General features: G+C 41.2%; 1 protein-coding gene across 1 annotated transcript in view; it reads right to left on the minus strand.

The window, feature by feature from the left end:
• The window catches only part of GRIN2B (glutamate receptor, ionotropic, N-methyl D-aspartate 2B), a 448376-nt gene that overhangs the window by 193118 nt on the left and 231660 nt on the right, over window positions 1–23598 (minus strand). The window lies entirely within an intron of this gene.

Consider the following 23598-nt stretch of genomic DNA (forward strand, 5'->3'; position numbering starts at 1 on the left):
TCTGTCAATTCTGAACGTCTTCTGTTTTCTCCTTCCTTTCCAGGGAGTAGCCATTTTAAATTTCTCCCATTTTAAGCTATATTTCACCTGCTGTTCTGAGATGTCAAGCTCTGCATTTTATCTCTACCCTATAGCTAGAAGAATCTGAAATCAAAAAATGAACACCCTCTCAGCCTTGTGTTTCTCTCTCAGTCCATTTTCCCCTGATTTCCTGGGTAATGGTACCTCTTTTCTCGGTCTATGCCCCCTATCTTTGATCCCATGGTTCATCTCCATTTTATAACAATCCAGGCTAACAAAATTGTGTCTTTCTCCAAGGGTCAGTTGTCTCTTATTCCCCAACAAGAGCTTTAAAGTACAGTTACAAGAGACCTGGGCTTTTAAACAAAATTATACAGTGATTTCTTAGCTCAGGAACATACTGTTGTACAGCTGAGAAATTGCTGAGTATTTCTTGGGCACCCACTATTGAAAAAAATACAGGTTGGGAAATAATCCAGCTGGTGTCCAAAAATCCTGACTCGGCAATGAGAGCTGCCAACTCCTAGGCTCTGCCAGAGCTACGTTTGCTTCTCATGGCTTCAACTCCCCCCTTTCCCACAGACTATATAGAATGAAACAGTGGGTGCTTGGTCATTTGGGAGCGATTCTTCTGGCCTAGGGTGAAATGGTGCTTATTGTGGCTCCCTTCTGTGGCCTTAAACATATGATTGAAGAGATGCATCATAGGATCATGGAATTCAGAAAAGTAGGGAGGGTGAAGCACCAAGAATGGATGAGTAAGAGAAAGGGAATTAATTCAGAATAGAATGATTATATCAGGTGTGTCCATTCCATACCCTGGCCAGCCCCTATTCCTAGACTTCTCCCAGGCAAAGCTGACCTTCTCCTTAGGTTATAAGACACAGTAGCACCGTGGTCTGAATATTTATGTCTCCCCAAATTCATATGTAGAAATCCTAATGCCCAAGGGAATGATGGTATCAGGAGATAAGGCCTTTGGGAGGTGATTAGATCATGAATGGGATTAGTGCCCTTAAAAAAGAGGCCCCCGAAAGCCGCCTTGCCCCTTCTCCCAGGTGAGGACTCAGGAAGAAGGTGTCTTCTATAAAGCAGATAGTGGGCCCTCATCAGACACCAGATCTGCGGGCACCTTGATCTTGGACTTCTCAGCCTCCGGAACTGTGAGAAATAAATTTCTGTTGTTTATAAGCTACCCAGCTTATGTTATTTTGTTATAGCGGCCTGAACGGACTAAGACAAGTGTGAATCCAGGACAACAAAACTTGATTATATCAAGACTTGTCAGGTGCCTACAGAGAACCACAACAGGAATGGAAGACCAGTGACAGAGCAGCTCAACCTAGAACAGCTAGCGCTTTAAAGAAACATCCGTTTGTTTTTCTTGTTAGACTTCCAGCTAAAGGGAATTTTTAGGATTCCCAAATGAGAAATATTATCACATGAGCTTCCACAAGCCCAGTGGTTATAGCAAAGTGAAAAAGCTTTCAAATACACCTTAAGATATCCAGGCATGGGATGAAAGAGATCCCAATTGCAAACAAAGTCAGTCTACTTATTCTGTGATAAATGAACAGACCAGATCTTGTCACGAGAAGGTTCTTGAATATAAGCAAAGCGCCATGTACGGTGAAACCACAGCTGGCTCAAATCCATAGCAAGCTCACAAGAGAGCCTTGAGAGAAAACCCATGGGGGTCCATGGTAAATGAGCTCAAGCTAATGAGATTGAATTTAAAGGAAAATAGTCTATTAAATACCCACCTGACCCTCCCCTGTTTTAGTCTTCTCTTAATACTCTCCCACAATTATAAATGGTTTGTAAAGGATACTGCCGGAAATGTTAGGAAGGGAGCCCATGAATGGTGAGAGTAAGAGAAAAATTAACATGGCTCCATCATACTCCCACCACATCCTTATCTTATCTCTAATTTTCTCGTCTTCCACAATCTCACCCATCTTCTAACCCCTCTGGCCCCATCAATGCCCAGCTCAACCATTTTATTCTGCCAGTCCTTCATTAAATAAGGATGCCTTATGTGACCATTTTATCTGGCACCAAAAAAGAAGTTAACGAAGCCAAACAGAAATCAAAAAACAGAGTTATAACGTAGGCCAATGTTTCCCGGTATAATGAGTAGTCCAGTATTATTAATTTAGTTGACACATCACTCTGGTGTATAGTGATCAGGAATGGAACAGCTCTTTTTCAACAAAGCTTTGAGCTAACTGTAAGTTGCAAACAGTGACAGGCTTTGCAAATTATGGCCATAGCCACAAATCAAAGGGCAATCTTCATGTGTGCATGGAGTGGAAAGGACTGGTGGCCAGGCATCTATCTTTGCAGGCATCCAGCATGCACTGTGATTACCACAAGTGATGGAGGATGAAGGACAGAGATATAATTCTGTTTGCAGCTCACTATGCCTCCCCACTTATATTTCTATCTCCTAATGCCATTACAAAATGTTGACCTACAGGGGTCCTTGGAGCAGTCTCCTCTGCTAGTGAAGATTTCCAAATTTATTGCATTGATATACTTCTGCAACTTGTCTTGCAAGCATCTTTAATGCATCCCTGTATAAGGGGCCACCTTAGCTGAGATAAGCAGTTAGCACAAGGAAGGCAGAATTGTAAACTAGACTCCAACAGTCTGGAATGTTTATGTCGGACTCCATCACTCTGACGTTCATGGTGTTTATTTGTTAATAAGAAGAAACAAAAAGTACTTTTTCATCTTATTATCTGTCTCAGAAAATAATTGCCTCAAGAATTAGCAGTAAATGAGATTCCTCTTCTGCGTCATCTAGATCCCCTACTGATCCACTTCAAAAATAAAATATTAAATGTCCCAGCTGCCGACAGTTCCCCGGGCAACAAGCTTCTGCTCAGCCCCCCTTTGGGGACTGCCTCACCTGAAGAGAGATGCTGGCCCAGAGTCATACCCCCTTCCTGGGGTAAATGGTGCTGAATGGCTGGTTGTCAAGGGTATAAAGACTCAATCTTCTTGCACTGACTCTGAATGACTCTGAAGGGTCAGTCTAGCTCGAGAATTCCCCAGAGAGTCAGCTGGAGCTTCCATTAAAACTGCATCACACCCGTACCTCTTCTTCTGCCCAGTCCTGCCTAATCTTCTCTTCCCTTTCATGGTGCTGATCTCAAGAGCACATCCTAATAAACCTCCTGCACATTGACTTCAGTCTCAGAGTCTATTTCCCAGGGAAACTGACTCTATCCGTTTCCCCTTTTTCAACATAGAAAAGAGACGGCTTAAAAGAGAACATATCTATTTTCAAATACTGAATGACATACAGTAGAAAGACAAGTCTTGGCTCATTAGATCCAGAGGAGAGAACTGGAAACAATGCACAGAAATATTAAAAGGCATTATTTGGCTCAATATAAGAAATAAATGTAAAACAATTATAGCTTTTTTAAATGGAATGGGCTTCATACGGTAGTGAGCTCATGGTTGCCATAAGTATTCACATAGGAGCTAGATTATTAGCAGCTAAAGGGTTTCTCCCCAGTACACGGGCTGGAAAACTTCATGTTCATCTTTAAGACCTAGTTGAAATGTCAGGTCTTTCATGTATGTCATCTTTCCTAAATTCCCCTAGTCAGGTTAGTTCTATCTCCACTGTACTTTAACATTTAGCACATGCCTCTATCATGATACTTATCACACAGTAAACATACATGTTTGTCTCCTTCCAGTAAAAATGCATGTTTCTCGAGAACAGAAAGGTGTCTTGCTCATCTCTAGATCCCTTGGTGGCACATGAAAAATTTTCCTAATGCTCATTGTATTAATATTATAAAGAAGTTTCCTTTACTGGGTGGGAAATTAACTGTCACGACCTTGATGGTCTTATCTAGTTCCAAATTTCTATGCCGATGGTACATATCTACCTCATGGAAACAAGGCATGCCTGAAAAGTTATACACACACTGCACTTTTTTAAAATGGGAGGGGATCCCTGCTGTAGCCAGAGCGGCAGAAAATGCTACTGATCACTTATTTACTCTCCTTTGCAGCAAACTCGTTGAAAGCATCATCTATACTCGTTTCCTCCAATTCCCCTTCTCCCATTCTCATAAACTGACTCCAAACAGACGTTCAACCCCATTACTTCGTGGACACTCCTCTTGTAAAAGGCAGTGGTGGCCCTGACATTGCCAGTGCCTACATCGATTTGCAGTCATCCTTACCCTCTCACAGCACTTGACGCCCTTTGTCCAATCACTGCATCAGCCTGCTCAACGGTCCCCTGCCTCTTACGTTCAACAAAGAAGCAGGATGAGCCTTTGAAAATTTAAATCATAAGATGTTATTATTCTCTGCCCCAACCCTCGATGACTTCCCAATGCACTAAAAAGAAACAGCCAATGCCCTCGATGTGGTCTCCCCATTGGCTCTCAAACCCCAGGTCCTCATGCCGCTCCACGCACTCTGGCTTCCCTTGAACTCACTTGCACACTCCCGCCCCAGACCTTGGCTCTAGCTATCTCCTCTACCTGAAACACTCTTCCTCCAGCTATCCAGATATCCATAGGGTTAACACATGCACTCTTCCAAGTCTTTGCACAAATCTTACCTTCTCAACAAAGCCCTCTCAAGCCTGACCATGCAATGGAATGCTGACTCCTGTCCTCCCTTGTCATGGGCACATCTGATCCCCTTATCTTCCTCCACTTTTTATTTTTGCCATAGCATTTATCACCATCTGCTGACTACATTAATACATATTTGATATGTTTATTATGAATATACTGCCTCTTCCCAGCTAAATGTGAACACCAGGAGGGCAGGTATAGGAATTTGTTTGTTCACTGCTGTAACCCAGCACCCAGAATGGGGCGTGGCCCACAGTGGGCTCTCAGTAAATATTTACTGAATTTTTTAAAAATGGGGTAACTGATGCTGCAACCAGATAATTCTCAAATCTAGCTTATCTTTGTTGGCTCTCCAATTGCCATTATATTTTTCTAGCATCTTAAAGTCTTTCACATTAATCAGATCTTAGTACTTTACAACATCACAGGGATTATGATCCCGTAGGACATTAGTGTGGTTTCAGATTAAATAAATCTGATTTTCCTCCTAGTCCCTTTCCTATGGTATGAATAAAGAAAATCTTCCTTCTGCTCTTCTAAATTCAGTTCTTGAGCAGGATCTGTGTCTGATAAAAAGCTAGAACTGCTAGGCTTTCACTGAAGACTCTCTCCACTACCAGCAGGTTAGGAGGGCAAGTGTAGAAAAGGATAAGGTAAGATGTCAGGGTCACCAGGCTGCCCTGAGAAGTCCTGGGTGTTCCTTCTTCACTCCTTCCACCTTTAGCACAGAGCTGAAGCAGAATGTAGGAGACAAGATCTCTTTCTTCTTCCAGAATAAGGGGAAGATTTTTCTCTCCTCACCCAATCCCAAGAGATCATCTCCTTTGATGACTAGAAATTCTGATACCACCTGATCACCTTTCAGGTGACTAAAGCTGGAGTTGGAGTTGGCTCCTTGGGATGGGTTTGAATAGTGCCAGACTTTTGTGAGCAATGCCTTGCAAGACAGAGAAAATGTCTGATGTTCTCCAGCCTCACCACTAATCATAAATATCACGAAGAAAACACACAATAGGAGCGTACTGATGGAGAATCTTGATCTTTTCTGCCTGTTAAATGCCAAACCTATTCTTTTCCTTAAACCCTTGCACATAAAGGAGAACACTCTGGCTTTTCAAAAGCCCATGAACAGAAATTGAAGCAGATGGGGCTAGTTTAAGAACCACTCTGGATAACTAAACAGCATCCACAGAAGCCAGCATTCTTTTCATTATTTGTTCCTTCAGAAGATCATTGTGCTTTCTCCTTGAGTTTTGCCCTATTTTCCTCCCCGACTGAGTCTCTCCTTTGCATGAACTTTAATCACCAAATTTAAGCCACAGCTGGGAAAGAAACTAAAGGTATTCACTTTGAGAATGTCTACAAGGTTCTTCATTTTCTCGGTCTCACAGACGATTTTTTAGCAAGAGGAAAGCTTATTACACATGACAGAAAGGGCAACAGGAGGGGAAGAATGAAAAGGCAGACTCCCTCCCACTAGGGTAACCCACATGAATTACAGAATTAAAGTCAGGGAGCAAAGGGCCTGGAGAACACTAAGAGCACTTCTAGAATGTGTCTGTGCTCCTCTGTAAAGTACCAGGACTGCCAAAATCTTAACAAGCCTATTTCATTTCATCTTAAATTAAAATTCCTTGCTATGGCTTGCTCCATTATGCAAATCAAAACAGCTCTCAGATGGATTGACTTGTATTTTTATTAAGAGGTTCTTTTCTATAAAAGAGCAAGCTGACAAGTTCAGCAACAATCAAGCTCTGTGACTGAATAAATGTACTTTTAAATAAACGCAAGGGAAGAAAATAGAGGAATAGGAAAGGTTGGGAAAAAATGAAATGAATAGAAAAAAATTGCGTAAATATTAAACTGACAGTATTAATTAGGTAGCAGAGTTGTCAATATCAGACTAAATTTATTTAGACAAATTTATAAGATCAAGTGTGTTCAACACCAATAGAGATCTGGGCATTTATAGAATAAAAAGAGAGGTATCATAAAACTAAACCTAATAACCAAAGGGAAAACAGATCACTTCTTCCTAGGTATGAGATACTAAATCCAAAATTGCCTTCTGCCATTAAAATCTTTCCATTTAACTTAAGCCGAAAGGGTAGAGTCTACACAAGAACTGTGATTATTATTAAAGAGCAGGGTTGAGCACAAGCCAGTGACGGTACTTGACGTACTAGCATTTTTCAGAGTAAAGATGTTGACATTTGTCTCAAATAAATTAACATTTCCATGTCTTCAAATGCACTCGATCAGAACATCACGTTCATATACCAAGGGGAGCAGAGAAGGGGGCAGATGCCCTAAAGAGCGGAAGGATAGAAACGGCATTTTATATTTGATTAAGCTAGGAGTGCCAGTACCTCATTTGTTGCCAAAAATAACCCCAGCACTGGTTCTAGGTACAGTGCTTATGTTTCTACACATGGGTCTCTTCAAGGGATCCCTGGAAAACAATGAGCTCTTTGCCCTTCAGTTGCAGGTCCACATGGAGAGGAAGACTAAGTATGGCTGAATTTAAAATTTGGATCAGTTGTGTTCGTTTGGCAGCAGATTAACAAGTCCTCATCTCCAACGGCTAAATCCAGAAAGAAGTTTTGGGAGAAAGTTGTTTTTTCATCAAACATCCAGTGATGTGTTTTCCTAGGTCTCTAGATTGGAAAACTGATCGTTACTTCCTCACATACAGCAAAGGACGGCTGTTCACAATCAAAGCAGCTTTGAATTTATTCACATCTCCCAAACCAATTTGGTCCTCTGTCTAAAAGAGGCAATGCATTTTGAAGGGCTCCAGAAATGAAAATAAAATTGCATACAGGCAGATTAAAAAAAAAAAAAAAAGTCTTCAACAACTTGTCAGCACTTGCCTGTCTCAGCCTCATTCAACTGTAGGACTTTGAACGTGAGCCATCAAGCACTGCTCCTGATCTTCAGACCAGGACTGGCCAAGTGGCGTCCTCACCAACACCGTCTTCTAAAGCTGGCTGGGCTGCTCCAACCCCAGTATTTGAGCCTGTCTGGGTGCCTTTCCATGTGCCTCATTCCAAAGGATTAAATACTTCTTCACATCCTGAGTTTTATTCCAGTCTCCACTGCATGCGAAACCCTACTCAGAACCTCTAAGTACTATGCACAGTCCCTAAGAAACTGCCTACATCCTTGATGCTAGGCCCTCTCCCTATATTTGCAGATGCCAGCTGAGGTCTGATACCACCTCCCCTTTCCTATAATATACAGTGAGATGATTAGTGCATTGTTAGTGCTAACACATTTGTGCTGCATTTTTCACTACAATATCAAATTCCTGCATATTCATACCAGTCTGAATCACCCTAAGAAGGCTATTTGGCCTTAAATAGGGTACTCAGAGCTTGCTGGCCTCCACCCTGAGGCAGGCAACCCCATGCCAGGGTTAAGTACAATCTTTTTCAGTTTTCTGACTCCCGCTAGACATTATTCAGATCCTAGATTGCCTGGCCTGTAATGGAATGAAAATGGTGTCCAGTATTTGATTGGTTGCATTGAAGTTTGAGAATTTTTTAATTTTCTCTTTTTCCAGAATTATTCAACTCTTACTTTACTATGGCTCCTTATGGCTACTGGCTATTAGCACTAAAATATGGACCTCTAAGAGTTCAGAGTTCCTAATTGCTCACACTTCATTTTCTTTCCCTCTAGCTCTGGATGTACAAAGTCCCACTAAGAGTACACCACCATCTACTAGAACAGATGCCTAGCCCCTAACCTGATATAGGGGAGAACCGCACTAAAACTATTTTTCTAACTGTATAATTTTGTCTGTAGTCCTAGAAAACAGCCTACCAATTTCTCTATCCGCACGAAGAAGGAGTAGTTGATTTAAAAGATACAGAATGCTACAGATCCGGCTTCCAATACAGTCAAGGGTCACTTTCTCTGATCCCGTCTGGCCCCTCTGAGATACTAGCACTAACCTTGCCAGCATCCCTGGAACACATCTTGTCTCTGCTGTCATCAGCACTGCACCTCAGCCTGAGACTTCTTCCTCTTTTCCCAAGGTCCTAATTCCACATATAACGACCCCACTGAAATGTCCTACCCGGCTTCCACCCTTAGCCCAGCCAGTGTTTCCATTCTTCCCTTTGGGGCCTTGGGTAGCTGAAATGCTGTCAGTATCTCAACTTGACTCTGGGAGACTGGCCCAGGAGGGAAGAGCAGCAGCAGTCACTCAAGGGAGGTACAAAAGCTGGCAGAGATAAGAATCAGTCTTTCCCAGAAATAAGAACTTGACAAGTGAAGGCCCATATACTCGTGTTTATTTTTAATTTTATTTACTTGTTTGTTTTTAAACCACCTTCAGTGGTCTCCAACATTTGTAAAGTTCACAGCATTTCTCCTGAATGCTTTCCCTCTGGTGGAAGCAAGCAAGCAAGAGGTCTTCAAGAGAAAATGCCTGTTGGTTCCAAACAGAAAGCAGCTCAGGGCTTATTCTTCCACCCACCCTCATCAGACTCTCTGGAGTGCAGAGCCATTGTGACAATCGGATCCTAGCCTGTATCAACTGCTAGGGCCTCTGCCTATAGATGAATCATCCCAGACAAGTCTGAGTGTTACGTGCAATCTCATTATCTTTAGAACTGGCAGTAAAGAAACTCACCTGAAGCTATCAGGCTCACATTAACTGACTATGAATTCTGATCCACACTAACAAAACAAAACGGGGGCATCCTTATGGCTCAGCAATGACATTTTGGTGTTAATTTGGCACTGCTGAAAGGTGCCGATACGTTCAGTTTTTATGAGCACAGCTGAATCTCTCTGTTAAATAATGCCAGCCCAAGATCGCCAAGAACATTCACCAGAGTGGCTTGGGAAGACACTAGTCCAGCTCAGAGCAGGACCCTCATGAAAGCGGTTCAGGAGAATGTGAGGTGGAACTAGATTATTTTCCAAGTCTTCAAAGAAAATTCCACAATTTTCTTCAGTTACGTAAGCCAGTGAGTCCAGCGATCCTGACTTTCAGAAATTCATCCCTGTGTGGATCTTGACTCCACCACGCTGCAGATTAAGCCCTTGGCTCTCTCGCTCTCCCTGATGAAAGGTGCATAACAGGCCCTCAAAAATGGTATCAAACTGGCCCAAATGATGATGGTTCGTCATTACCTTGTGTGTAAAGATTGTTATTAAACCCACTCTCAGCCTTCTCTTTCTAAGCCTGAACAACCCTCCCCGCCCCACCCATTTCTTTTAGTTCTTATGACAATATTCATTGAGTTGCTTACAGGGCGCTCTGTTCTGTACATGCAATATGTAAATTAATTCTCATAGCCCATTGAAGTAAGCCCTATTACTTTGTCCATTTTACCAATAGAGAAAGTGAGTTCTGAGAAGTGAAAGGACACACCCAAGGTAACTGCTGGTAAGAAAACATAGATGGGCCTGACTCAGAGCCTAACACACTCACCCACGGCAACACACATCCTCAAGTTTCCTTTATTCCTCTCTGCAGCTTCCATCTGATCCATCTACACATCCTCATTGAATTATGAAGCACAGAAAGATCACAGTCATCTAGTTAAAGTCCAACCCCTGTCTAGTAGAGTACAGAGATTATTTTCGTGAGTTCCCTAAGCTGCAGTTCCATACGTCACCCACTGGCACTGCTAACTAGTGGTGGACATGGGACATGCTCTTACCCTACAGTATTCTTCTACTGGACATGCAAACAACCGGCTCCTTATAATCTAACTGTTTGCTAATCAATCACATATTTATTAAGTGCTTATCAGGTGCTGTAGGAGGTAGAAATGAAGTATAAGTCATCATACTCATTCTCAGGTGAGCTAACTGGAAGATAAGATCAAAATATACGAAATAATTGATGGTATTTTTAACTTAAGTGATAACATGAGGTTTAGAATATGTATCATAGGAATGGTGAGAAGAGAGGGCAGCATGTCTGGACGGCTATATTTTCTAAGCTTCTTTCTACTTACCCCCCTCTTTGCCAGTTTTCCCGCCAGTTCTATTCAGTGAGCAAACTAAATTCCCACGTGCATTTCAATCCAAATGCTGCCAGACTGTGGATAGAAACATAAGCAGCACTTGGCCTTGAACTTAGCCTTAGATTTGTCCTCAGGTGGACAATGAGCCTCTGATATTTACTATCTCAGACAGCGAGGTAGGGGCTGATGGGCCTACCATATGGTATCATATCCAAATCATACCCACAGTCCAAATGAATTATATATAAATATTTTTCCATGATCTACCCAACCTTTCATTATCATCTCAGAAGATTAGATTAGTATGACAGGATTTTTCCTTTATGAAGTCAAGCTACCCAGTTAAAAAACCTTCTTCTCTTGAAACGATTCCAAATTGATTTTGTTAAAATTTTTGTTCCTTCAGAAAAGCTAGGGGAATGATAGATCCTAGTCTCTTCTCTTCCCTCAATGTATTTGATTTCTTCACAATGGCCTTTTCCCTCTAGCCCTCCAATAGTTTTCAATAATTATACACACTGGTCAGGAGATCAACCAATTATTTTAGTGCTCCTTGCATAGAGGTGACCTGGGCTTTCAAATTTAAATCCAAGCAACTCATAAAAGTAGCCTGACACCAAATTTTCCTTCTCCAGTTCAAATGATTAGTTCTCATGCTCCATTCATTTAAAAATACATAGATGACTACCTAAATGCTATCAGTTCTCAAAACTGCCTCCATATCTATGTAAAAAATATAATGAGGGCTTTTTTTCCCTATTTTCTTACTGATAATTGTATACTTTAAGAGCTGCTTTTATTCCTGGCCCCCTGAAATTAAATGAACATATAGTAGCAGTGGCATCCCTGCGTATTAACAGTACAAACAGCAACACAATTTCTCACCTTTTGCTGAAAAATAGGGTACAATCTGAACTAGGGGCACTTCCAGGTACAAATGGGGGGGGGTACAATGTCTTTGTCTGTATGTTGATGCACATATTAGTTACATATGTAACAACTTACTAACAGAATTACCAGAAATCATGGATTCAGTTTGCAAGTTATGCTTTACACGAAGAGGAAGGATATCTTGGCACACAAGGAAATGTCCTCTTTTATTCATATTTCTGAGTTCCACAATGATGCAAAGATTACCAAAATTACCTAAATAAGAGTCGCCAAAAGACCTCCCATTAAAGAACTCCATTGTGTCAGCAACCTAGTTATACTAAGTTATTAATACAGATATCTTTGGTGAAGAAGGATAAATTCATCTCTCCTTAATTCTATCAATTTCTTAATCCTTTCCTGTTGTAAGGTAGAATAACTCACAGATCTCCCTCACTGTTCCTGCACATAAAGGCAAAGATTCTCTCACTCTGTCCACAATAAAACTCTTTCAAAACATAATTACCTGTATTTGTTAAACATGTACTAAAAGAAGATTTCCACTTTGCTCAGTGAAGACTTCTAAAGTCAGAATTAGCTAAGCCTCCTTCTCTGATAGGTCAAGTGATCATATCCATCTATGCCCGATTTTCCTTTCAGACTAACTTCCCGGGCTCACAACCTCAGCTGGTCCCTGCACAGCACAGGTACTGCTGATCAGAGGTGTGTGGGCTAACGCGGCCCATCTTTAAGCTGCCCGGGGCCTGCAGTCTGGGCCTGGCTAGAAAAATGAGCTGGGACTGTCAGACCCTCTGTCTCTCTCAGGAATCGGAACGTCAAAACCTTGAAAGAATGGCAGGGTTTTCACCTATCATATGAAATAGAGTGGGGGCCATGGCCACCAAGGTCACGGGCACTGTGAAATAAGGAGAAGCAGAAGCTATGGGACTGCAGGGAAAGCAGAAAGGAACGTGGACCAGACACATTTGAAAAACAGGCATCCTTTAAAATACAGGCCATATGTCCTCGAGAGGGACCCAGTAGGCAACCGGCCCAGATTTCCAACTCAATCCACGTATATCCTCATAATAAATTGCCTGGTATTTTGTTTTTACTTTGTTTGTTGTTGTTTTGCAACAACTTAGTTGGTCTTTGCTCTTGCGAATCAAAGGAGCCTAACTAGAAAGAAAAAGGCTACCACTAGTTACTATTTCCTGGCTTTATTCCAAGGTCTCATCCTTGGAATTTATTCTACAGTTGCCCATTTTCATGAGGCAGACATCTGCCTTGATGACCTTTACCTTGCTCCGAATTCGACAGAGCAGAGATGTGGCAAGAGTCAGGCTACATCCCCTGGTGGGGCTGGAGAGAGTCCCCTCGGGGACAGAAGGCCACTCACCCAAGAACCTCCCACACCCACCCAAGGCCCTGTTCTCATTCCCCATTCTGTTTTCATCCACTGTCTGGGTTGTAATATTCATTCAACTGTGGATTTTCTGTCACACGGTTCTCAAGATGGATGGCGAGCTCGCTGCCTTCATACTCAGAGCTGTGCGCACACGCTCCAAGTTCTCAGGCACGTCTCCGAAGGCGCAAGAATAGACGCTGGCAGCATTCCTCCATCTGTTCTTCTATCTATGCAGCCATTGGTGCTTACTCGGGATGCAGCTCGTGGCTAACAGAGAACTGGGCACAGCGAGCAGGTACAACTTACTTGCAGATAAAGTCAAATCATATATTTGAAGATTTACAGTGTACTTGGAGATAAAGACTGCTTGCTTCAGCAAGCTAAGCGACAGACACTAACAGCATCACATTCCTTCCACAGGCATTGCAAGGGTTAACGAAAAGTTGCTTATAGACATGTCCCTCCAAATAAATAAATACAGCAGGTGGATGGTGGCAGGTAGCCCGGATTGGTCGGAGATAATGAAAGATGAGGAACAGAGTTCCAGGACATCCTGGGATGAGGTGGTTCCTCCACGTTGTCCAAGCCACTGGGACCCACACAAACCTCTATCAGTCCTTGAGGAAGCTATTTGTGCAACATCAGGTACATGTTAAACAGTTCAGAAAGTGAGCTATTTATTTTCTCTGCACCTCTATTTTATTTGAATTTCTGTTCATCTGTATACAGCTCTTGGTTTCTAAAATCTTAACTGTATCCTGTTCTTCTCAGCTGCAAGAAATGAAATTTCTCCCATCTTGCCCTGCTCTCTCAAATACATTATCAATAGGCCCTGAACGAAGCCAAACTCACCAGTCTTTAGCTTTTTTCCTCATTGCACATAAAGCTGGTCTGCACTCTGTTCAAACTGTCCTGCTCCACATGCTTTTGAATTTAGGATGGCAGAACTGGCTCTGGCCATCAAAGTTAGAGCTCTGTTTCTCCTGAATTATCAGGTATTTCACACTGACTTATGAGATGTCCATGATCACTTCAAAAGAACTTAATATTCAGGGATGTTGACCAAATTTGGTTCACTCTGATGGTATCAGAATATAACAAGGTAAAATATTAAGTTTACCCTCTGTGAAAGGATGGCTAAGTAGTTGTCAAAAAGATGGGTTTCTGAAATATTTAATAGATTTCACCAAAATTTGGCCTGTGAGAGGAGGTTATAGAGTTATTTGTTAGCATTGAGATTTAAAAGTCCAATAAATGCCAATTTAGCCCTTGGGAATAGCATCTGAATACAAGCTGCAAACTCCCTCCATTTGACCACACAGGGAAGAAGATCTGTGCTATTTATTCCTGAGAATAAATGGTCTAAAGATTTTCTGTAATGGATTCTGTCTGACAAGAACAAGGGGCACCGACCTGCAGAAATCCCTGCAAACTTTTCCTCCCTGTGTGTCGTCCCCAGGTGCCTCAGCCTTCATGATGATTTTGATTACTGGTTCCTGAAGCCACCACGCCACAAAGGCGCCTAAGTAAACATCTAAAATTTAGATTTTCCTCTTTGTAAACCTACCTACATCCTTTTAAAAAGACAGATTTGCCAAGAAGCCAAGGTAACAAAGAAGTACAAAAAAGGGAAGAAACATACTGCTGCTGTTGAAAAAGAACTGGATTTAGAATCAGAAATCCGGATGCAAATCTGAATACTTCTTAGCTGTGTGCTCTTAGAGAAGTTATTGAACTTATCCAAGCCTCGTTTTCCTCTAGAAAATAAAAGTGCTAATTTGTAACTCACAGAGTTGTATACAGGATTAAATGAGGCAATACATTAGGAAGTGTTTAATACACTGCCTGGCACACAGTAAGCTCTCTGGTTCACTAAGTATGAATCTAGTGACCACACAGGACAGCCATGAACATAAGGAAGGAAGAGTTTTATTTCATACAGGTTTACAAACTGGTTAAGCTGCTAGATTCATCATCATTTTTATTGTCCTCATTGCCTAAGCATCAGTTATAGCTAATGAAACACAGCTCCTGAGTTTGACTGGCCCTTCAACGTAACCCAAAACAGCAGGTGTTCCTAAGCTGTCCCTGTCTGAATATGTGAGAACATTCTACCTTCTCAGGGTATGACATGGGTCCCACTGATTCCCCCCATGATTTTAGGTCATTCACTCAGCTGGATGATTGCTATGGTTTCTGGCCCATGAGACATATTCTTAGCCTGTTTCCTGCTTCTTATTGCCTCGTCAGATGTCTGGAGAGCATTCAACAACCCACTGATGACACTGGTTCTACTGTTTCATAAAAGCCATCTTCTTCAGCTACTGCTCCCAGCCGCCATCTGCTCTGAGATGGAACAGCACCCATTGGGTAGGTCTAGAAGGTGCCAGTTGCAGGGCTATTTATCATCCGGCTACTTCACTTTGCCAGACACAATTCCTCTTCACTATCTTAAGGAAAATACCCTTTCTTTCCACATGAAAATCACAGATGTTCTCTGGGCTTGCCCCAATCTGAGTTCTTCTCTCAATCTGAGGAATACCATCAGTCTTTGGCTCATCTGCAGAATAGTTTGCTTTGAGCATAGAGAAAGGCTAACACCACCCACTCCTCACGCCCATTGATGCCCCCTGCTGAGGCCACACGCACCACCTACTTCCCCTGATTCTCTAGGGTGACTCATCCGCCAGCGTGTGCTCAAAGAAGTATCCATCCAGTATCAGCCAATCAAAATTTCACCATATAAAATTCTGTAAGCACACACATAAAGTAATGCAAAATAATTCCTACTGACAAAGATAAAGGATTTAAATCACGCCTGCACAGTGTAAATACCTGAATTAAGAGCAGGAAGAGATAAGGCAGGAATAAAACATGAAATTCTACATATCTCAATAAATTAAGACACAATTCTATCACAGACAACATAGCGGCCTTGTAAAAGATGTTTTTTTCTTTTACAAATCAACTAATTTCTAAATATCTTCATAGGTCTATAAAATAATCACACTTTCCATTGCTATTCCTTGCGCCCGGCTCTATAGCAAATGTATTCTCATTTAGCAAAGACTCAACCTCTACGCTTACCTACACCCTCAAAGGTGAAATAAATGCTCTAGGGGCCATTCTCTGGGAAGACCCAAAGATATCATAGATTATAGCCATGGGTGAATTTCACATTCCAACACTAGCATAGAAGGAACTCTTGAGCAGTCCCATTCCAACAGGGGTGAGGGTTAGGGAGGATGGTTAGAACTGCAGAAGTGACCAGTGTTTCCATGTGCCCACCTAGTGACTCACAGACACATATTTGGTAAGTTCCTTCCCATCCAGCCATGAAGAAACTTGAGTCCCTATGAGAAACAAAATTTAGAGGGCTATATTTTCCTTGATTTTTCCCAAATTCAATTTTTACATTGTCAAAGATAGCCAGTTTATTCTTAGTTGAGTTTGTGCATGCGCCACACACCTGCACAATATTAGGTGTTCATGTGCAAAAAAAAAGGCAGACAGGAGTCATCATAGAAAGATCTTTGCAAAAATGTTATGTAAAGAGTTATGCATCTGTCAAATACACATGGGTGGACTTAGTGCAATGGGACTTAACATTGCTTAGTAAAAGAAGTTGTTGGCTGCTTCTTCATTAAAGTGGACGCAGAGGATCACCTTGGAACAGAAGTCTACGTCATCTCAGAGTGCTCAAAGGCAAACAAATGCCTCTGTTCCTGGAAGAGGAGTAAAAGAAGACTTTTGAAGTATGATACAAGTATTCTTCTTGGTACAGACACACTGATCGCTAGAGAAGAGGTGGGGAAAAGTAATGAGGAGCCAAGGATTCTGCTGGGAGAAGAGAGATTGCTACTCCAAACCCCTCAAAACTATTAGAAATTCCTCTGTAGACAGATGCACTTCAGACTGAGAGCACTGACAGGGAAGGAAAATGGAGAAGCACTCTGTATGACGGTGTGGAATCTGAGAGGGACGTCAGCTCAACACAAGGGACCAGAGACTCAGAGGGAGGAACAGTTCAGCACAGCACAAAGCTGACTCTGGAAGTCCATACAGACACAGATGCCCCAGAACAACGGTCCTGCTTGGGCACACCGAGTAAGCAAACGAATTAACCTGAAGCATTGCAAGCCTAAGACAAAGCAGAATGGTAAGTAAAACAGGGTCCACTAGGAGACAGCTAGACTGGGCAGTTCTCTGTCCACATGAGGTCTGGAATCAGGATGACCCTCGGCCTGAGTAAATTCCTAGTATTCTTGAATAATCTAGTGTGGCAATTAGAGAGAACTGCAGAAGGTGAAATTGCTCTCCCTGCTATTAACAACATGGGCAGGAAGGAGATTTAGTAGCAAATTTAAAAGTAAGAGATGTGACTCCTCTTTATATCCCATGCTGATAACCAGTACAAATGGGTACAAAAAGCAGTTACACAGAAGATAAAGATAGAACTACTTTGGGTCCAATTTAGATCATTTTTCTAGTGGGCTTTTATCAAAAAGTAGAAAAATAGAAGTGTAATGTGGCGAACGGTGAACATCCAGATGGTCAACCATGGTGTATTTTCCCAATAAGCAGAAACCAATGTGGCTTCAGCCAACCTCATCAGAGAAAGCCCATCCCTGGGATGGAAACTAGGAGTATTATAAATGGGAACAGTGAATAATTGGGTCTAGAATAGGCATTTAATCTGATCTTACAGGCCTTAATTGGGGTACAGGGGAATGGCAGAAGGGATTAATACCCACTGGGTTACTAATCTTTCAAAGTCAAATGTACTAAGTAAGAGTAAATATCATTGTAAAAAATGGTACCACAATACGTGCACTGCTTTGGTAAACTCATTTTATCATGAGCGATCATTGAGGGATATGTTTTGTAAATAGTGTAGCCTTTTATGTTTACTTCTAAAGACATATCATACATTCAATCTTTGCTGAGCATACACTATAGAAAAGACCCTGTCCTAGGCACAAAGGAGGATGCAAGAAGCAATAGGAAATTATCCTTGGTCAAAAAGAGTTTACAGTTCCAATATCTGGAATATGCAAGTGACAATAATGCAAAGTGAAATGGAATTATCAAAAAACAAATGTTATAGGGCTTAGAAAAGGAAGGGATCACACATTATCATGAATCAGGAAAATTTTCATGGAGGAAAAGTAAAATGGCGATGATGATGATGGTGGTGGTGGTAATGACCAGGTACTAATGGGCTGAGAGGCCAATTCTAGTGGTGGGAGCAATTTAAACAAAAGTGACGAGTTGGTGCTGAGGACAATAAAGGTTCACTTGGACTGTCCCTTCAGCAGATATTTAACAAGTGCCTAATAAACACCAGACACTGGGTTAGAGGCTGATGATAGAGACAGGAACTTCCTGCCTAGGCTTTCATGGTTGAGTGGGGGAGCAAAAAGTAAACAGGAAAATAACATAATGCATAAGTATATACTGCACTACAGGGTAGGGGTTAAGAGCAGGTGCTCTGTGGTGAGACTGTCTAGGTTGGAACCAGAATCCACCATCTTCAGGCTGTTCATCACCTTAGGCAAGTTACTTAGCCTCTCTTGCCATGGTTTCCTTATCTGTGAAACGGGTTAGTAAGGCACCCACCTCACAGGGTAAATAAGATAGTGCCCAAGAAGCGCTTAACATAGTGCTGGGCACCCATATGGGCTCAGTATATAGTATTGTAACGTATATAGTTATTTGTCCCTCTGTCTGTATATCTGATGTCATGACGATAATTTCTTAGAAGTAGAATTAGAAGAATCAGCCAAGGATAAAAGCTTTTCAAAAGTCATTATTACATTTTTACACATTGTTTTCCCCAAATGTAGTCTAATTTCTCACTCCCATAAGCAGTGTTTGAAAGTGCTGATCTTACCATGCCCCACAGTTCATATGTTCTTTAACATTTTTGCTAGGTAAAAATTTTGGTAGGTAAAAAATGGTGTATCATTGTTGTTTTAATTTCCATATGTTTGATTACAGTGAGGCTATTTTTCATGTGCATTAGCCACATATATTTTTCTTCACATAAAATGGTGTTCCCATTTTACAAATGGGGAAATTCTGAATTTTGAGAACTTTGGAAATTCTGCTTGCAGCATTTGGAATTAAAGAGTCAGGAAAGGTAGAGTCCTTGAAAATTACTGAGCAGGAGAAAAAATTAATATGATCTTATACTACAATACATATGGGGCTAGTTCATTCCTTTTCATATTCTAGGGAAAAAACAGAACTAAACCAGAGTGTTACTGATGAAAGTGGGTATGGTTTTTGGAGCAGAAATTAATATGGATTAGACCAGACACAAGAGAATAAACAGAAGGCTTTAAGGTTAAAAAGATAAACATAAGGAAAAAAATGAAGGAAAAAAAGAAAGACAGTGAGAGAAATATGATTGTCAAAGCGAGGAAAGGAAAGGGAGGAGAGGAGACACAAGCCCCCAAAACTTCTTCAAATGAACACATTTATAGTTTCAGCTCCCACCTCTGTGCTTAAACAAATATGGCTCTCACCATGCTGCTCGTGCTGCACAAAGTGCAAAGATGTGGGCAGGAGGAGGTGACAACAGAGCTGGGAGAGCAAGGGGACACCAATGGGAGTCCCAAAGATGCATTGTTCCCAAAGCCAAGAGAATCTGACCCCTATTCCAAGAACCCAGTGGCTCCGTCTCTTTCTCGACCTGAAGGCAGAAAAGAAGACTCTAAGTAAAAATAGCTTCAGAATATGGATGCTGCAGCCCACATTACCTTCGTAATGCCCCCTCCTGGTTCTGAGAACAGAAGGGCAACCCGGTAAATAGAGAGTTAAAAATGAAGCCAAGAATAGGAGTGAACTGGCACTTCATCCTCTCACCTACTTCCTTGAGGACTCTTTTTTTTCTTCTCAAGAGTGATCATCTGGCCAAACTTGTCTACATCCTCCTGACCACTCGCTAGTTTCCAGCCTCCTCTGTACCTCTTCTTTTCCATATCAATTTCAGTCCACCTCACCTGTGCCAGGAATCTGCAGGAAAGGCAAGTCAACTTGGGAAAAGAAAAAGAGGCAAAAGGAAGAGTTAAAGGAAGTCACTCTCCACATTGCACTGGAATATTCTGCAAGACCCATCTGCAGAACGAGAACCTGGGAGGAGGTGGGCCCATGGTAGAGGATGCAAGATCCACAACAGCTGGGAAGAAGAGCCCTACACAAGACAAAGTGCCATATCATTTGGTACCTTTCCATCACTGGCACCTGAAGAGCATGGGCGATTTCTCCTCCAAAGTCTTAGGATTTGTTAGCTTTTCTCCTTTGTTCCCCTTCCCCAAAGATCACTGATATTTTGCATATACACTGCAGATATTTAATGTGCTATGTATTTCTTGTAGCTCCCATGTCAGGTGATGTCCCCTGTTCTCGGGCAGTCTTATTGATTTTCATCCAAATACCGATTCTGAGGCAGGCACAGTCAAAAATGTTTCCTAAATTTTTTTTACAACTCCTGTGTCTTTCTTTCTCTTAGTCTCTCTCTGAGTACCTATGTCTGCCTTGATTGCTACTATTCTATCCAGATCCATTGAGATTTGAAATCAAGTTTTAACTTGTTTCTACATAAAGGGGGAAAATCCACCTGTTTCATCCATTCCATGGGCTTAATAATGTTGCAGACATGGGAAGACCCAGGGAAGGGCCACATCATTGCAGAGTGGACGTTCACCATCTCCATGGGGGTTCCACACCTCAGCTCTCCCACCTCCCTCTTCCTCAGTTGTCCTCCTAGTTCTGGACATGAGATATATGTTCTTTATTTTTATCTTATTCAAGGAATTATTTTCTATATCACGCAGAACAGACTCTCCCACTCTGAATCCCCTCAAACACTCAGCTTTTACCCCGGATGTATTTTTCAAGTTGTTTCTGCTGGAGAACATATTACTCTCCCTGACTAAAAGGTATTTTGGAGACTACAACTTTCTTTGATCATATTACATGGCAGTGCTAATTATATAAAATTAGAGAAGTTGCAGGTCATAGTTTCTCATAAACAAAGGCGATATTCAAAATATTTAACAATTGGCATGGAACCTTCAACAGCCCCCCAGAACTGAAGCCAGCCTTAGGGATGGCACAGGGTCTCACAGCCCCTGCTCTGTCAGGCATTAGCCTTTTAGGTGCCAACTTGTGAGAAAGCATGGGTGACAAACTAGGGGCACTCACCGGCTTCAGGGAAGCTGCCATTTACCAACTGGTATAGAAGTAGATCCATATTTTATCAACTGCATAACCACACGGGTGCTTACCAGCTAAACTGTAGTCCAGTGGCTCATCAGGAATGATCTTACTTGATCCCATGATATTTGGCTGAAAATATTGCTCCATATCTCCCCAATCTGCCCTGTTGTAAAATCACCTGAACCCCATATTTTACGTAATCCTGCCCTTAACTTCAGCGTTCACTCTTTGTTTTATATTTTAGCTCAAGACCACTGCTCTGAGATGTTTTGGTCTCTAGGAAATCAATTCATTCTTGACCAAATATTTTCCTTTAATTTCAGGGAGAAATTAACCCCTTCAAGGTTGCCCAAAACTGACTCTCTGGCCTTTCTAGGTTGCAGATGTAATATATCCCATAAGCAGCCTCCTTTCCTTACAGGGCCCCACTCAATTCACCTCGCTGCCCTGCTCCATAATTTTCATCATTCCTCTTTTTCTCTAAGGATGCTACCAAAACCCAAGTTTGGTCTGGTTTTTGTTCTTCTGCAAAACAGCAATCCTTAAAAGTTAAACTCTAGAATGGTACTATCCAACAGATGCAAGCCACATACGTAATTTTAAATTGCCTGGTAAATACATTAAAATAAATAAAAAAGAAACAGGTGAGCTTAAATTTTAATAATATATTTTATTATTTCATTTATATTTATTATTTATTATTTCATGTAAATATTATTTCAATATATAATCAATATAAAAATTATCAATGGGATAATTTATGTGCCTTTGTTCATACAAAGTCTTCAATTCTCAATGTGTATTTTGCAACTTACGGCATATCTCAGTTGAGACTAGCCACATTTCAAGCGCTCGATTGCCACATCTGGCTACTGGCTACTGGCTACCATACCGGGCAGTGCAGCTAGAGCCAGACTACCTGGCCCAGCTTCTTACAGCTCTGCCACTTCTTAGTTGCTTGAACCTGAGTAAATAACCTTCCTGAACCTCAGTTTCCCCATCTGTCAAAGAGTGGTAATGATAGAAAACACTTCATAAGACTGTTACGAGAATTCAGAGAAGACACAATTCCTGGAACAGAATAAAATTATAATAAATGTTAGCCATTATCGTCATTATCATTATTTTGCTAGTTCTTCTCCCAACATTACTCTCCATTTCTCAAACTTATTATTCAACATCCAAAAGAACTAGTATGACCATATCAAGAAAACTCTCTCTCAAGAATCTCATTTTCCAGCCACTGCTTTTACTCAGTTAGAGAAATGATGACCTAGAACGATGCCATATCTTTACTAACTAGATGATGTCTATCCTAGCCTAGACAGATCAAAAGTAACACAGAGTAAATTTAGCCAAGCACAGCCCAAGTACAGGAGTAAGAAGGTATTTACCTGGGATCTAAATCCTTATTTACCATAGAGCTATTTTTTTTTTAAAACCAGTCTCCTCACTTATGCAAGCGACTTCTATCTCTTTGCCTGAATTCTAGCCAAGTATTTCATGAAGGTTCAGCCAGAGAATAGCATTCACCATGATTTAGCCTCCCAAGTATTACAGAATGTTATTTATGTGGCCTTTAAGCAGGTGTCATATCCATCCCCAGCCATGGCTTCATTTCAACCACAAGAAATAGCAGATGCACCATGTTTCCCAAAATTCCTTTAAAAACAACCTTGTAGATGCCAGGAACACTGGGAACATTAATAACTGGAGATTTGGAAATTAAGCAGTGGACGTGGAATGGTGGCAAGGGAATGTAAAGAATCCAGTTCTATCAAGTACCAAATTGTTCACTTAGAGCGAGCATTGATAAAGATACAAGGAAGGAGAATTTGTAGAGAAGAAAGTCAAAAGTCGAGAGTCAGAAATAACCTAAGAACAAAAATGTTTGCAGAGCTAGGTTTCATGGTATTATTTGTAGAGAAAAATGGATTCTTTTTAGGACTCAGAAAAGGTGTCATAAGTTCCAGGCTTTGCCAAGAAATATGAGAGATGTTTGCATAGGGAAGTGGCGTGGTTTACGAAACTTAAGAAGGAAAAAAAACCATGGAAGCAATTTTGTATAAATAGTATGAACTTACACTTTATTTTTCTTAAGAAGGAATATTTAATATTTATAACAATATTTCTAATCACAAAGGTGGCCAAATATTTCAGCAGGACACTCAACAAACACTCCAGTGAAATTCTGGTGGAAAAGATGGAGAAATAATGTAGAGGGAGCTCCCTGGTAGATAACCAAAAGATCCTTACTGAATCCTGTTTTATTCAGCATTTTAATCAACAACTTGGATAAGAATATCTTGACTAATTTACCAAATATGCACACGACAAGATGATGGGAAAAATAACGGAGGTGTCAGATGGCAGAATCAAACTTCAAAAATATATGGGCAGGCTAGAAAGATGAGATCAATCTAATAAAATGTTATTTAATTGAGTTAAATTTAAAACCAACCCCATA

The sequence above is a fragment of the Propithecus coquereli genome, unplaced genomic scaffold (assembly GCF_000956105.1).
Source record: "Propithecus coquereli isolate 6110/MARCELLA unplaced genomic scaffold, Pcoq_1.0 Scaffold381, whole genome shotgun sequence".
Lineage (NCBI taxonomy): Eukaryota > Metazoa > Chordata > Mammalia > Primates > Indriidae > Propithecus > Propithecus coquereli.